The sequence below is a fragment of the Oncorhynchus clarkii genome, chromosome 21, assembly GCF_045791955.1.
Source record: "Oncorhynchus clarkii lewisi isolate Uvic-CL-2024 chromosome 21, UVic_Ocla_1.0, whole genome shotgun sequence".
Taxonomy (NCBI): domain Eukaryota; kingdom Metazoa; phylum Chordata; class Actinopteri; order Salmoniformes; family Salmonidae; genus Oncorhynchus; species Oncorhynchus clarkii.
Window position 1 is genome coordinate 32,913,004 of NC_092167.1, and position 14,005 is coordinate 32,927,008.

Here is a 14,005-nt window from a genome sequence, read left to right on the forward strand (position 1 = left end):
GATAAGATAGTGAAGGCTTTGTGTTCCATAAACTGTCCAATGTTGTTGGTCGTGTGGTTTGGCCTCAGGCCAGTAAGTGTGAGCAGAGCCTGCTGAGCATCTGGTACATGCCATTGGCTTGGGCTAGTGTAGTGGGGGTTGGGCCTGTTTGCCCGCTCACGGCATGGGTGTATGTGTGACTTCTATGTTGAGGCCCTCTTTGCGGGGGTGGGGTGCATGGGGTGGACAGGAGGGGCATGGGTCTGATATGAGGGGGCCTAAAGGTGGTGTGGGCATGGTTGATTTGGGGGGTGTTCTCGCTCTCTCTCTCTCTCACACCCTCTCTGTCAGTTTCTCTCACTCTCCGTTACCAGCCTCCCTCTTTTCTCATTCTAAAATATTTTCTTCCTCTTTTATCTCGCTCCCTTCTTCCCCGGGCACAGATTTCTATGTCTATGTTCAACATACAGTGGGGCAAAAAAGTAGTTAGTCAGCCACCAATTGTACAAGTTCTCCCACTTAAAAAGATGAGAAAGGCCTGTAATTTTCATCATAGGTACACTTCAACTATGACAGACAAAATGAGATTTTTTTCCCCAGAAAATCACATTGTAGGATTTTTAATGAATCTATTTGCAAATTATGGTGGAAAATAAGTATTTGGTCACCTACAAACAAGCAAGATTTCTGGCTCTCACAGACCTGTAACTTCTTCTTTAACTTCTTGACTATACTTGAGACGCAGACACCTGGAAATGCAAATGCGCTACGCTAAATGCTAAATGTACTCGTTACAACTCAAACCTTGATCAAAATTCACAAGCAGGGTATTGAATTAAAGCTACACTCGTTGTGAACCTAGCCAACAAGTCAGATTTTTAAAATGCTTTTCGGCGAAAGCATGAGAAGGTATTATCTGATAGCATGCACCACCTGAAAATGCCTGAATGCGACGTAAACAAAGACTCTGCTTATCCGACGCAGCACAAAACGCAGAAATAAAATATAAAACATTCATTACCTTTGACGAGCTTCTTTCTTGGCACTCCTATATGCCCCATAAACATCACTATTGGGTCTTTTTTTCGTTTAAATCGGTCCATATATACCCAAAATAGCTTTGTATGGAAGCTGTGTCATTCAGAAAAAAACATCGTTTTTAAACGCTGCGTAATTTTTTAAAATTAAAAAAGTCGACGATAAACTTTCACAAAACACTTCGAAATCCTTTTGTAATCCAACTTTAGGTATTAGTAAACGTTTATAATCTATCAAAATGATTACAGGGCGATGTATATTCAATAGCTCCTCGTTTGCAAATCAATGGCTGCCAATGTTCACATTAACAACATCCGGGTGAAGACTGGAAGAAACGGATGCCAGATAGATGGATTTTCCAACAATTAATTCAATTGAAAATGACGACAATGGCGACATCGTGTGGAATTTGTATGAATTGCATGCAGGTCGATATTAAATTGTGTCCTCTTTTAACATCTCATGGAAGTGACTTATGGAAATTATTTTTAGCTTTCAGAGAGCAGTTTTTCTTGCGTTTTTCAATGAAACACACGATCTGTTATAGTCACAGCCGTGATTTAACCAGTTTTAGAAACTTCAGAGTGTTTTCTATCCACACATACTAATCATATGCATATACTATATTCCTGGCATGAGTAGCAGGACGCTGAAAAGTTGCGCGATTTTTAACAGAATGTTCGAAAAAGGAGGGGGTAGAAGTAAGAGGTTTTAAGAGGCTCCTCTGTCCTCCACTCGTTACCTGTATTAATGGCACCTGTTTGAACTTGTTATCAGTATAAAATACACCTATCCACAACCTCAAACAGTAACACTCCAAACTCCACTATGGCCAAGACCAAAGAACTGTCGAAGGACACCAGAAACAAAATTGTTGACCTGCACCAGGCTGGGAAGACTGAATCTGCAATAGGTAAGCAGCTTGGTTTGAAGAAATCAACTGTGGGAGCAATTATTAGGAAATGGAAGACATACAAGACCACTGATAATCTCCCTCGATCTGGGGCTCCACGCAAGATCTCACCCCGTGGGGTCAAAATGATCACAAGAACGGTGAGCAAAAATCCCAGAACCACACAGGGACCTAATGAATGACCTGCAGAGAGCTGGGACCAAAGTAACAAAGCCTACCCTCAGTAACACACTACGCCGCCAGGGACTGAAATCCTGCAGTGCCAGACGTGTCCCCCTGCTTAAGCCAGTACATGTCCAGGCCTGTCTGAAGTTTGCTAGAGAGCATTTGGATGATCCAGAAGAAGATTGGGAGAATATCATATGGTCAGATGAAACCAAAATATAACTTTTTGGAGGACAAAGAATGCTGAGTTGCATCCAAAGAACACCATACCTACTGTGAAGCATGGGGGTGGAAACATCATGCTTTGGGGTTGTTTTTCTGCAAAGGGACCAGGACGACTGATCCGTGTAAAGGAAACAATGAATGGGGCCATGTATCGTGAGATTTTGAGTGAAAATCTCCTTCCATCACCAAGGGCATTGAAGATGAAACGTGGCTGGGTCTTTCAGCATGACAATGATCCCAAACACACCGCCCGGGCAACGAAGGAGTGGCTTCGTAAGAAGTATTTCAAGGTCCTGCAGTGGCCTAGCCAGTCTCGATCTCAACCCCATAGAAAATCTTTGGAGGGAGTTGAAAGTCCGTGTTGCCCAGTAACAGCCCCAAAACATCACTGCTCTAGAGGAGATCTGCATGGAGGAATGGGCCAAAATACCAGCAACAGTGTGTGAAAACCTTGTGAAGACTTACAGAAAACGTTTGACCTCTGTCATTGCCAACAAAGGGTATATAACAAAGTATTGAGATAAACTTTTGTTATCGACTAAATACTTATTTTCCACCATAATTTGCAAATAAATTCATAAAAAATCCCACAATGTGATTTTCTGGATTTTTTTTCTCATTTTGCCTGTCATAGTTGAAGTGTACCTATGATGAAAATTACAGGCCTCTCTCATCTTTTTAAGTGGGAGAACTTGCACAATTGGTGGCTGACTAAATACTTTTTTTGCCAGACTGTACAAAGTGAAATGAAACCCAAAAGAGCGGTTGAGTCTTACCTGTATATGACACGTCTTCAGTCTGGTCAGCGGCAGGGAGGTTGGAGGGTCAGTTGACCACCATATTACGACACCTCAGGCGCTCTCTCTCTCTCTGCCTGCACCTCCTGAACACACAACATGGTTGACAACATGGTCAGTCTGGGCTTGGGGTCAAGTGGTTACAACATGGTTGGCATGCCATTCTATAATGGAATGGTAACACAATCAACATTGTCGTTTGGGGTTCAATACACAGTCAACATTTTAGTGGTTCATAAAGCCAAAGTGTGTGTCAGGCCAAACATGAGGCCCTGCCTTGGCCGTTGCTGTGGCCATCTGGGAGTGTGTATGTGTGTGTGTGTGTGTGTGCATGTGTGTGTCTGTGTTTGGCATGTGTCGCCTGTTCCTGAGTGACTCACAGTGTTACTGCAGGGTCATGTGATCAAGAACAGGTGGCACTCTGGTACACCACCTACCTCCTACCCCACACACACACACACACACACACACACACACACACACACACACACACACACACACACACACACACACACACACACACACACACACACACACACACACACACACACACACACACACACACACACACACACACACACACACACACACACACACACACACACACACACACACACAGATGCCAGTGTGCATGTCCTTTTTGACATGATGTTGTGGTTTACACAGAGTGCAGTCTACCTAAATGTAATGTACCCTACCCATTCCTACTCCCTACTTTCAACTCTTCAACCCTCCTCCCGTCTGTCCTCCTCCCTCTACCTCCTCTCCACTGTCCTCCTCTTTCCCCCTCTCCACTTACCTAAACAGATAACCTCTCTCTCCCTTTCCCTCCCCGCCTCCCTCTCTCTCACCCTTTCTTGTTCTCTCTATCTATGTTCCAACTCACCATGCAGGCTCATGGAAAACACACACATGCATTGCTGTTTCATACACACACCTAAATACAATACATGAACACACACTACACTCTATAAGAGTTGTAACATAAACGTATAGCTCAAGGCATGCTTCTGCATGTACTTCTATAAACACAGGTCCTGACAGTTGGGTCAATAATTGGCATGTTTACATTCATCTGCCCCTCGCAGTCAAGTGGACTAGCAGTTAAGGCACTTGACCTTTCACCCAGAGGTCAGGGGTCATAGGCCTTACTCCCTGGAAGGCCGCAGCTGATGTGGAGGGCCCTCAGAGGCCCCTACAGGGAAATGTTTGTAAGAGATTGAGCATTTCCACCTTAAAACAGAATGGATGAATGTGTATAGTATAAGTATCTGTTACTTCTGCGCGACTTACTTTTCAGCTTAGTTAGCAGTCTGTTGACAGTAGAAATATACTTAGTTGGCCATGAAATTATGTTTGAATTGACACTAAAGCCAAAACAGTTTCAATATATTCCCATCTCCCACTCTTTGTGAATGTCACGATATACAGTATATTGCATTCATATCACCTGCATCAGTGTAGCCTAAGGGGATTTTATGCTCGTACTAAATGTCAATACTGACCCCCAGATCAGCTCAGAGTGAGATGTGTGGGAGAGATAGGGTTGATTCCGAGAGTTCAGCAGCGATAAGGCTGAACTGAGATCAGATGAAAAGTGTGTCTACTACAGTATCTGTGTCTGTAAAGGTCAACCCGTGGGAGGAACACTAACCAGCCCAGCAGAGAGATACATTGAAGAAAGGAGAGGAGGAGGCAAGAGGAGGGAGAGAGGGGAGGGAGAGAGAGGGGGGGGGGGGGGAGAGGGAGGAGTGAGGAGGAGAGAGGGAGGAGTGAGGAGGAGGGAGAGATATCAGTGAGGAGGAGGGAGAGAAAGAGGGGGAGAAGGCAGAGAGGGAGGAGTGAGGAGGAGGGAGAGACGGAGGAATGAGGTTGAGGGAGAGAAAGAGGGGGAGGAGGCAGAGAGGGAGGAGGAGGGAGAGAGGGAGGAGTGAGGAGGAGGGAGAGAGGGAGGAGTGAGGAGGAGGGAGAGAAAGAGGGGGAGGAGGCAGAGAGGCAGGAGGAGGGAGAGAGGGAGGAGTGAGGAGGAGGGAGAGAAAGAGGGGGAGGAGGCAGAGAGGGAGGAGGAGGGAGAGAGGGAGGAGTGAGGAGGAGAGAGAGAGAGGTAGGAGTGAGGAGGAGGGAGAGACGGAGGAGTGAGGAGGAGGAAGAGAAAGAGGGGGAGGAGGCAGAGAGAGAGGAGGAGGGAGAGAAAGAGGGGGAGGAGGCAGAGAGGGAGGAGGAGAGAGAGAGGAGTGAGGAGGAGGGAGAGAGGGAGGAGTGAGGATGAGGGAGAGAGGGAGGAGTAAGGAGGAGGGAGAGAAAAAGGGGGAGGAGGAAGAGAGGGAGGAGGAGGGAGAGAGGGAGGAGTGAGGAGGAGGGAAGAGTGAGGAGAAGGGAGAGAGAGAGAGGAGGAGGAGGGAGAGAGGGGAGAGAGATAGAGAGATAGAGAGGGAGAGAGGAGATAAAGAGAAGAAATAAAGAATGAAGCATGGGTGAGAGAGGCAAGGAGGGGGAGAGGCAGAATAAAGAGAAGAGAGGAGGAGTGAAAAACAACCCGAGTCAACTATCCAAAAGATGAAAAAGGTGGGAAAATAAACTGGGTGGGGAGATTCTTCAAGAGAAACAGATAACAAGAAAAAAAAACACGGGATGGAGAATATCACCGTTTCTGAGAAAGAGATTAAAGAATGGAAAATTAGAGACAAAATAAACCAAAAAAAGTAGCAGAGCGAGAGAACTGGAAAGGGGGGAGAGGAGAGAGTGAACGAGGGAGGCCAAGGTCATGAAAGGGCCAAGACAGTGTTGCTCCAGTGACAGCAGGACTACATGTGACTTTGCTCAAGTCAAGGTCTGCATTGTGCCAGCCCTGCACTATTGTACTGATATCGGCCCTATTGTATGAGCACCAGCTGGGATACAAGCGCTGCACACACACACACGCACACACACACACACACACACACACACACGGAGCCCCCCCCCCCCCCACACACACACAAACTTTGTGCCTTCACTCTCCTTGCATCTGATACTGAGTTGTGTGTCAAAGGAACACAGCATTAGTTCAGATAACAAAACACCATGGACTGAACACACTGACCCACTGAACACAGCTACTGACTGAACACACTGACCCACTGAATACACCTACTGACTGAACACACTGACCCACTGAACACACCTTCTGACTGAACACACTGACCCACTGAACACAGCTACTGACTGAACACACTGACCCACTGAACACAGCTACTGACTGAACACACTGACCCACTGAACACCCTTACTGACTGAACACACTGACCCACTGAACACACCTACTGACTGAACACACTGACCCACTGAACACAACTACTGACTGAACACACTGACCCACTGAACACCCTTACTGACTGAACACACTGACCCACTGAACACCCCTGAACACCCCATTAGTTCAGATAACAAAACACCATGGACTGAACACACTGACCCACTGAACACAGCTACTGACTGAACACACTGACCCACTGAACACACCTACTGACTGAACACACTGACCCACTGAACACACCTTCTGACTGAACACACTGACCCACTGAACACAGCTACTGACTGAACACACTGACCCACTGAACACAGCTACTGACTGAACACACTGACCCACTGAACACAGCTACTGACTGAACACACTGACCCACTGAACACCCTTACTGACTGAACACACTGACCCACTGAACACACCTACTGACTGAACACACTGACCCACTGAACACAACTACTGACTGAACACACTGACCCACTGAACACCCTTACTGACTGAACACACTGACCTACTGAACACCCCTACTGACTGAACACACTGACCCGCTGAACACACAGACTGACTGAACACACTGACCCACTGAACACACCTACTGACTGAACACACTGACCCACTGAACACAGCTACTCACCGAACACACTGACCCACTGAACACAGCTACTTACTGAACACACTGACCCACTGAACACCCCTACTGACTGAACACACTGACCAAGTGAACACACCTACTGACTGAACACACTGACCCACTGAACACACTGGCCCACTGAACACAGCTACTGACTGAACACACTGATCCACTGAACACAGCTACTCACCGAACACACTGACCCACTGAACACAGCTACTGACTGAACACACTGACCCACTGAACACCACTACTGACTGAACCCACTGACCAACTGAACACACCTACTGACTGAACACACTGATCCACTGAACACACCTACTGACTGAACACACTGGCCCACTGAACACACCTACTGACTGAACACACTGACCCACTGAACACAGCTATTCACTGAACACACTGACCCACTGAACACACCTACTGACTGAACACACATTCACCTTACACTTTCTCTCTCTCTCTCCTTCTCTCACAAAGAGCACACACGCAGTCTCTGAGGAAACAAAGTGTGTGTGTTAGCGTGCCTACTCGCGCGTGTGAGCCTGCATGGCGTGTGTGCAGATGTCACGCTTGGGCTGCAAGAGACCGTAGTCAGTGGTGATTCAGCAGACTTCATACCTGCACTTCATACCTGCATGCACGCACGCACGCACACACGCACACACACACACGCACGCACACACGATTGGTTGTATGTCAGTAAATGAGTTTGTCTCCCTGTCTGTCTCTTGTAGAGAGACAGTGTGTGTGCAGAAGTCATGAGGCAGAGGGCTACATTCTGGACACAGCCTGAACTAACTCCCTTTTCTACACACTCACATAGACATCACAACAGAACAATTGAGAAAAGTCATGTGTGTGTGTGAGATAGAGTAGCAGAGTTGGTCTGTTTTCTTTGGATGTGTGTGTGTGTGTGTGTGTGTGTGTGTGTGTGTGTAGGAGGAGGAGCAAGCCAAGGTCTGTTGGCAGAGTTGTCGTGGGAGTAGACTGCAGTGGGGTGTTGGGGTAGGGAACCTCTGCCACATGTCTTCAGAAAAGGTCATGGTCGACCACAGTTGGGCTGCAAAGATCAAAGATAACCCCCCTACACACACACACACACACACACACACACACACACACACAGTCATGCACACGCACAGAGACAGACACACACACTCCTTCGCACACAGTCATGCACACACACGCACACAAACAGAAAGCCAGACAGATGGACAGACAGAGAGTTTCAACCAGACTCACACCCACACATTGACAATGTGAGAGACAGACAGACACACATAGACAATGTGAGACACACACACACACACACACACACACACACACACACACACACACACACACACACACACACACACACACACACACACACACACACAAAACTGATCTGAAGATCTTTTGCAGCCCAACTTGGGTGAATCTGTAAACACACAAACAAAACAGAGCAGCACGAAGAGGAGAAAAAACGAGGAAAGAATAGAGCAGTGTAGCGGGGAGGAGAGTGGAACAAACAGCTGGTAATAAGGTCTAGACAGAGGCTAATGAAAGGTGCTCAGGAGCCTGAGTGCTAAAATCTGGAGCTGTGAAGTGTGTGTGTGTGTATGCATGCGCGTGTGTGAATATCTTAAGACGCTTTCAACATCTGTCACTCATTCATGTGGGTGTGGCTAACACACTCTCTCTCTCTATCTCTCTCGCTCTCTCTCACGCACACACACACAAACAAGCGGAGAGCCTCCAACGCCACTACAGTAGATGGCTTTAACGCTAACAACATAAAAACATTTCCTATGACGCCAACTCCAATAAACGTCTCTTTCAATGTCAACTCCAAAACCCATCACTGTATCAACTCCATTGCACATGACACTGCAGGTCCGTTTTTTTTTTAAAACTCCATTACACATGACACCTCAGCTCCGTTTTTTTATATCAAACTCCATTACACATGACACCTCAGCTCCGTTTTATACAGTATATCAAACTCCATTACACATGACACCTCAGCTCTGTTTTTTATATCAAACTCCATTACACATGACACCTTAGCTCCGTTTTTTATATCAAACTCCATTACACATGACACCGCAGCTCCGTTTTTTATATCAAACTTCAATACACATGACACCTCAGCTCCATTTTTTTATATCAAACTCCATTACACATGACACCTCAGCTCCATTTTATATATCAAACTCCATTACACATGACCCCGCAGCTCTGTTTTATATATCAAACTCCATTACACATGACACCGCAGCTCCGTTTTATATATCAAACTCCATTACACATGACACCTCAGCTCCGTTTTTTATATCAAACTCCATTACACATGACACCTCAGCTCCGTTTTATATATCTCCATTACACATGACCCCGCAGCTCCGTTTTTTATATCAAACTCCATTACACATGACCCCGCAGCTCCGTTTTATATATCAAACTCCATTACACATGACATTGCAGCTCCGTTTTATACAGTATATCAACTCCATTACACACTGGTTGCCAGTATAGCCCCAGTCCCTATATACCCGTCTCCATAACACATGACTGTAGTCCTCACTGTCAGCACTAGTCTGTGAGCACACGGTTGTTTTTACCTGGCAGAGCAGCTGACATGTCCGCACACGTCAAACACACACACACACACACACACACACACACACACACACACACACACACACACACACACACACTCTCTCTCTCTCTCTCTCTCTCTCTCTCTCTCTCTCTCTCTCTCTCAGAGCAATGTGTCCTGAGGCAGCAACGTCTGCAGTAAACCTAATGTGTAAAAAAACAATAAACTGTCTTCATTTCAGGACTTGTTGTAGTCTGTAAGGTAGTGGATGCGTGCACGTGTGTGTCATACTCTCAGTCAGGGTTTATGAGATATGTGTGAGGAGGGCTTAAAATAAGTGCCTGAAGGGACATACTCACAGGGGAAGAAAAGGAGGATACCTAGTCAGTGGTCCAACCCAAATGCATTCGACTGCAATGTGTCTGTCCTGCATTTAACCCAACCCCTCTGTGTGTGTGTGTGTGTGTGTGTGTGCGCGCGGGTGCGAGGCGGACATGCATGTGTGTGTGTGACCAACCAGTCCAACATGCCCTTCCAAGCCCACATACCGGTCTCAGACAAACTGCTGCCTTCTCAGTTGCACAATAACAATACACGCTACAGTCACGTTCCCACTACAGACTCTGATGGGTCTGATTTAGTAATACTGCTGTACTGTATTCTCCCTAACCTCACTGACTGTAAAATAATAGCTGTACAATCATGATGGAACCCCATGCAGATCACTTTGTTGAAAAAGGGAATGTTAATTCCACAGACCGAAATTGTGTGTGTACATTGTATACGTGTGTGTGTGTGTGTGTGTGTGTGTGTGTGTGTGTGTGTGTGAGACAGTGGTGTGCTACATCCCAATCCCCATCTGCTACAGCCCCATCTGTTGACACTCAAACACACATTAACACAAAGGACCTCTTTATCTTCACACACCGCACATGATCCCCACATACTGTTTATACAATCATCAGAGGACCACACACACACACACACACACACACACACACACAGAAAACACACTAACACGACACACATTCAAATGCACTACTAAACACACACAACCTCCCCACTGTACAAGACACTCACCGTCTCCCCTCTAGAGAAATACCTCTCTCTACCTAGCTCTCTAACAAGGTTCTGCCTGCCCGCCAGGTTCTTAAAGGGGCAGTGTCAAGCCAGAGAGTTAAAAGGGAGGGGGAGCGCGCACGCGCATACACATACACACGCACACACAGAGCTTCCCTTGGGCCCCCTCTAAAACACCAACCAGACCCCCATATCACATTAAAGACCAGAAGAGAGACAGAGAGAAGGGAGACGGATAAAGAGGGATAACCATCAGACAGAGAGAGGTGGGAGGGAGAAGGAGAGAGAGAGAGAGAGAGAGAGAGAGAGAGAGGAGGGTAGAGAGACGGGATGGGAGAGAAAGAGAGAGGGATAACCATCAGACGGAGAGAGGGTGGAGGGAGAAGGAGAGAGAGAGAGGAGGGTAGAGAGACGGGAGGAGAGAGAGAGGGAGAGAGAGAGAGAGAGGAGGGTTGAGAGACGGGAGGGGAGAGAGAGAGAGAGGAGGGTAGAGAGACGGGAGGGGAGAGAGAGAGAGAGAGGGATGACGGGGAGAGGGAAATAAAGTGACAGAGAGAGATAGATTGGCTAAACATTGGCTAGAGAGAACATAACCTCTCTGATGTTTCTAGGATCAATGCCTTATAAACACTGTGACTACATCACACCAATCTGCTGATGTCAGCACAGCCTTACCCGTTGTCGCGGTTATTAACCCCCCCCCCTCCCCATGAAAAATGGAGTGTGTGTGTGTGTTTTTTTTGGGGAAGTACTGTGGTGGCTTTGTACTGGTCTCATGTCACGCAAGTGGTTCATCTGTCCCGGTCACCGTGGCGACGGGCTGCCAGTCTGTAGTTGGAATCCTGGAGAATCAGGCTACAGCTAGACTACAGTCACACGCAGTACAGTCTCAAACGGAACACTTCACACACACTCAACTGCCTCACTATGCCGTGGTGAACACAGTCCTACAACCTGAATTGAGGTCTACAGATGTAGGATCTTAATTTAATCACTCTTTTATTGCTGAGAATTTTCCTGCACAGCAGGAAATACAAACTTGTAGTTTGTATTTCGAGGTTTAAAAAGGCTTCTAAAGTTTGTAATTTCCACTTTAAAAGTCAGACTTGATTTGCCCTAACGAAAAATTTACCAACCCCTACAAATGTTTTTCCATGAATTATAATCAACATAATAATTCACATTTCCTGTTAATGCAGGATTATTTTCCGGCTGTAGCAAACTGGCTCAAATAAAGATCCTACACATGTATGCGTCTGTAAGTGTGTGTATGTATGTGCATGTGTGTGTGTCCTTGCCCAGCTGCACGAGGGCAGGGGAAATGAGGCAGAACTCAATCTTCCCCCCACCTGTCTGTCTGTCTGTCGGTCTCTCCCTGGAGGGAGGAGCCGTTGGGCTTACACTGCTTTCTTCATCACAATACACACACACACACACACACACCCCTACAAACAGCTGTATGTGCTAGACAGGAAGGAAGAGCGTGGGTATGATATTATAATATTATATGAATGTATGTTCAGAGTCAAGGTTACTAGGTCGACAGAACCCATTGCAGGACGGAGATACTATAAAGCCAGAGAGAGAGAGAGTGTAATGTTTGCTGGTCATTTTTTATTGTTTATTTCACTTTTGTTTATTGTCTACTTCACTTGCTTCGGCAATGTTAACATATATTTCCCATGCCAATAGAGCCCTTAAATTGAAATTGAATTGAAAGAGAGGGGGAGGACGGGAGGAGAGAGGAGTGTGTGAAATCACACGGCTGTTCTGTTTGACACCGCTTTGGAGTAGAGATGCCAATACACACACACACACACACACACACACACACACACACACATTTATTATAGCTATAGGCTACCTTTACTCCCACACATCTAGCCATAGGCCTATATACTGTTTAGGTATAGCATGGGCCGCTTACGAATATCTACACGCCTACACACATATTGTCACTTATACATTTTTCTCTCTCACTAAAATGCTAATAAAACATCCACAGCCAGATAGACAGCCCTGGACTATATACGTTTCATGGGAAACATATGTTTACATTGCCAAAGCATGTGAAATTGGTAAAAAACAAAAGTGAAATACGCAATAAAAAATGAGAATCATGGAAATAGAGTCCCATTTGGGAAGCAGACAGGTCTGGCCTGTGGATCCAGTGAGTCTGGCTCTAACCCTGTTATAAAACTGATTACAGCAGCACTGATAACACTGTGGACTGTACACTCACTGACACACAATCACCCTCTCTCTCTCCTTCTCTCTCTCTCTCTCTCTCCTTCTCTCCCTCTCCCTCTCTCCTTCTCTCCCTCTCTCTCTCCCTCTCTTTCCCTCTCTCTCTCTCTCTTTCTGCTACCCTTACTATTTAATTCAATTCAAGGGGCTTTATTGTCATGGGAAACATATGTTTACATTGCCAAAGCAAGTGGAATGGACAATAAACAAAAGTGAAATAAACAATCAGAAATGAACAGTCAACATTACACTCACAAAAGTTCCAAAAGAATAAATACATTTCAAATGTCATATTATGTCTATATACAGTGTTGTAATGATGTGCAAATAGTTCAAGTAAAACAAATAAACATGAATGTAGGTTGTATTTACAATGGTGTTGGTTCTTCACTGGTTGCCCGTTTCTTGTGGCAACAGGTCACAGATCTTGCTGCTGTGGTATTTCACCTAATAGATATGGGACTTGATCGAAATTGAATTTGTTTTCAAATTCTTTTGGTCTGTGTAATCTTTAAAAATATTTTTTACCCCTATTTCTCCCCAATTGGTAGTTACAGTCTTGTCTCATCGCTGCAACTCCCGTACGGACTCGGGAGACATGAAAGTCGAGAGCCGTGTGTCCTCCGAAACACAACCCAACCAAGCCACACTGCTTCTTGACACAATGCCCACTTAACCTGGAAGCCAGCCGCACCAATGTGTCAGAGGAAACACCGTACACCTGGTGACCTTGTCAGCGTGCACTGCGCCCGGCCCGCCACAGGAGTCGCTAGTGCACGATGGGACAAGGACATCCCTGCCTGCCAAACCCTCCCCTAACAACGCTGGGCCAATTGTGCGCCGCCCAATGGGTCTCCCGGTCGTGGCCGGCCGCGACAGAGCCTGGACTCGAACCCAGAATCTCTAGTGGCACAGCTAGCACTGCAGCGCTTGCAGCTAGACCACTGCACCACTTGGGAGGCTCTGGGTCTGTGTAATCTGAGGGAAATATGTGTCTCTAATATGGTCATACATTTGCCAGGAGGTTAGGAAGTGCAGGTCAGTTTCCACCTCATTTTGTGGG

At 46.3% G+C, this 14,005-nt stretch overlaps 1 protein-coding gene across 5 annotated transcripts in view; it reads right to left on the reverse strand.

Annotated features, from left to right (window-relative positions):
• The window catches only part of LOC139378929 (lysine-specific demethylase 6B-like), a 154,745-nt gene that overhangs the window by 32,271 nt on the left and 108,469 nt on the right, over positions 1-14,005 (reverse strand). For 4 of the 5 annotated variants that reach the window (XM_071121545.1, XM_071121546.1, XM_071121548.1 and 1 more), the window contains one exon: positions 3,097-3,203. The exons of the other annotated variant lie outside the window; for it this stretch is intronic. The gene's annotated coding sequence lies outside the window, so the exon portion shown is untranslated. The remainder of the gene's footprint in view (positions 1-3,096; positions 3,204-14,005) is intronic. 5 annotated transcript variants of the gene reach the window in all.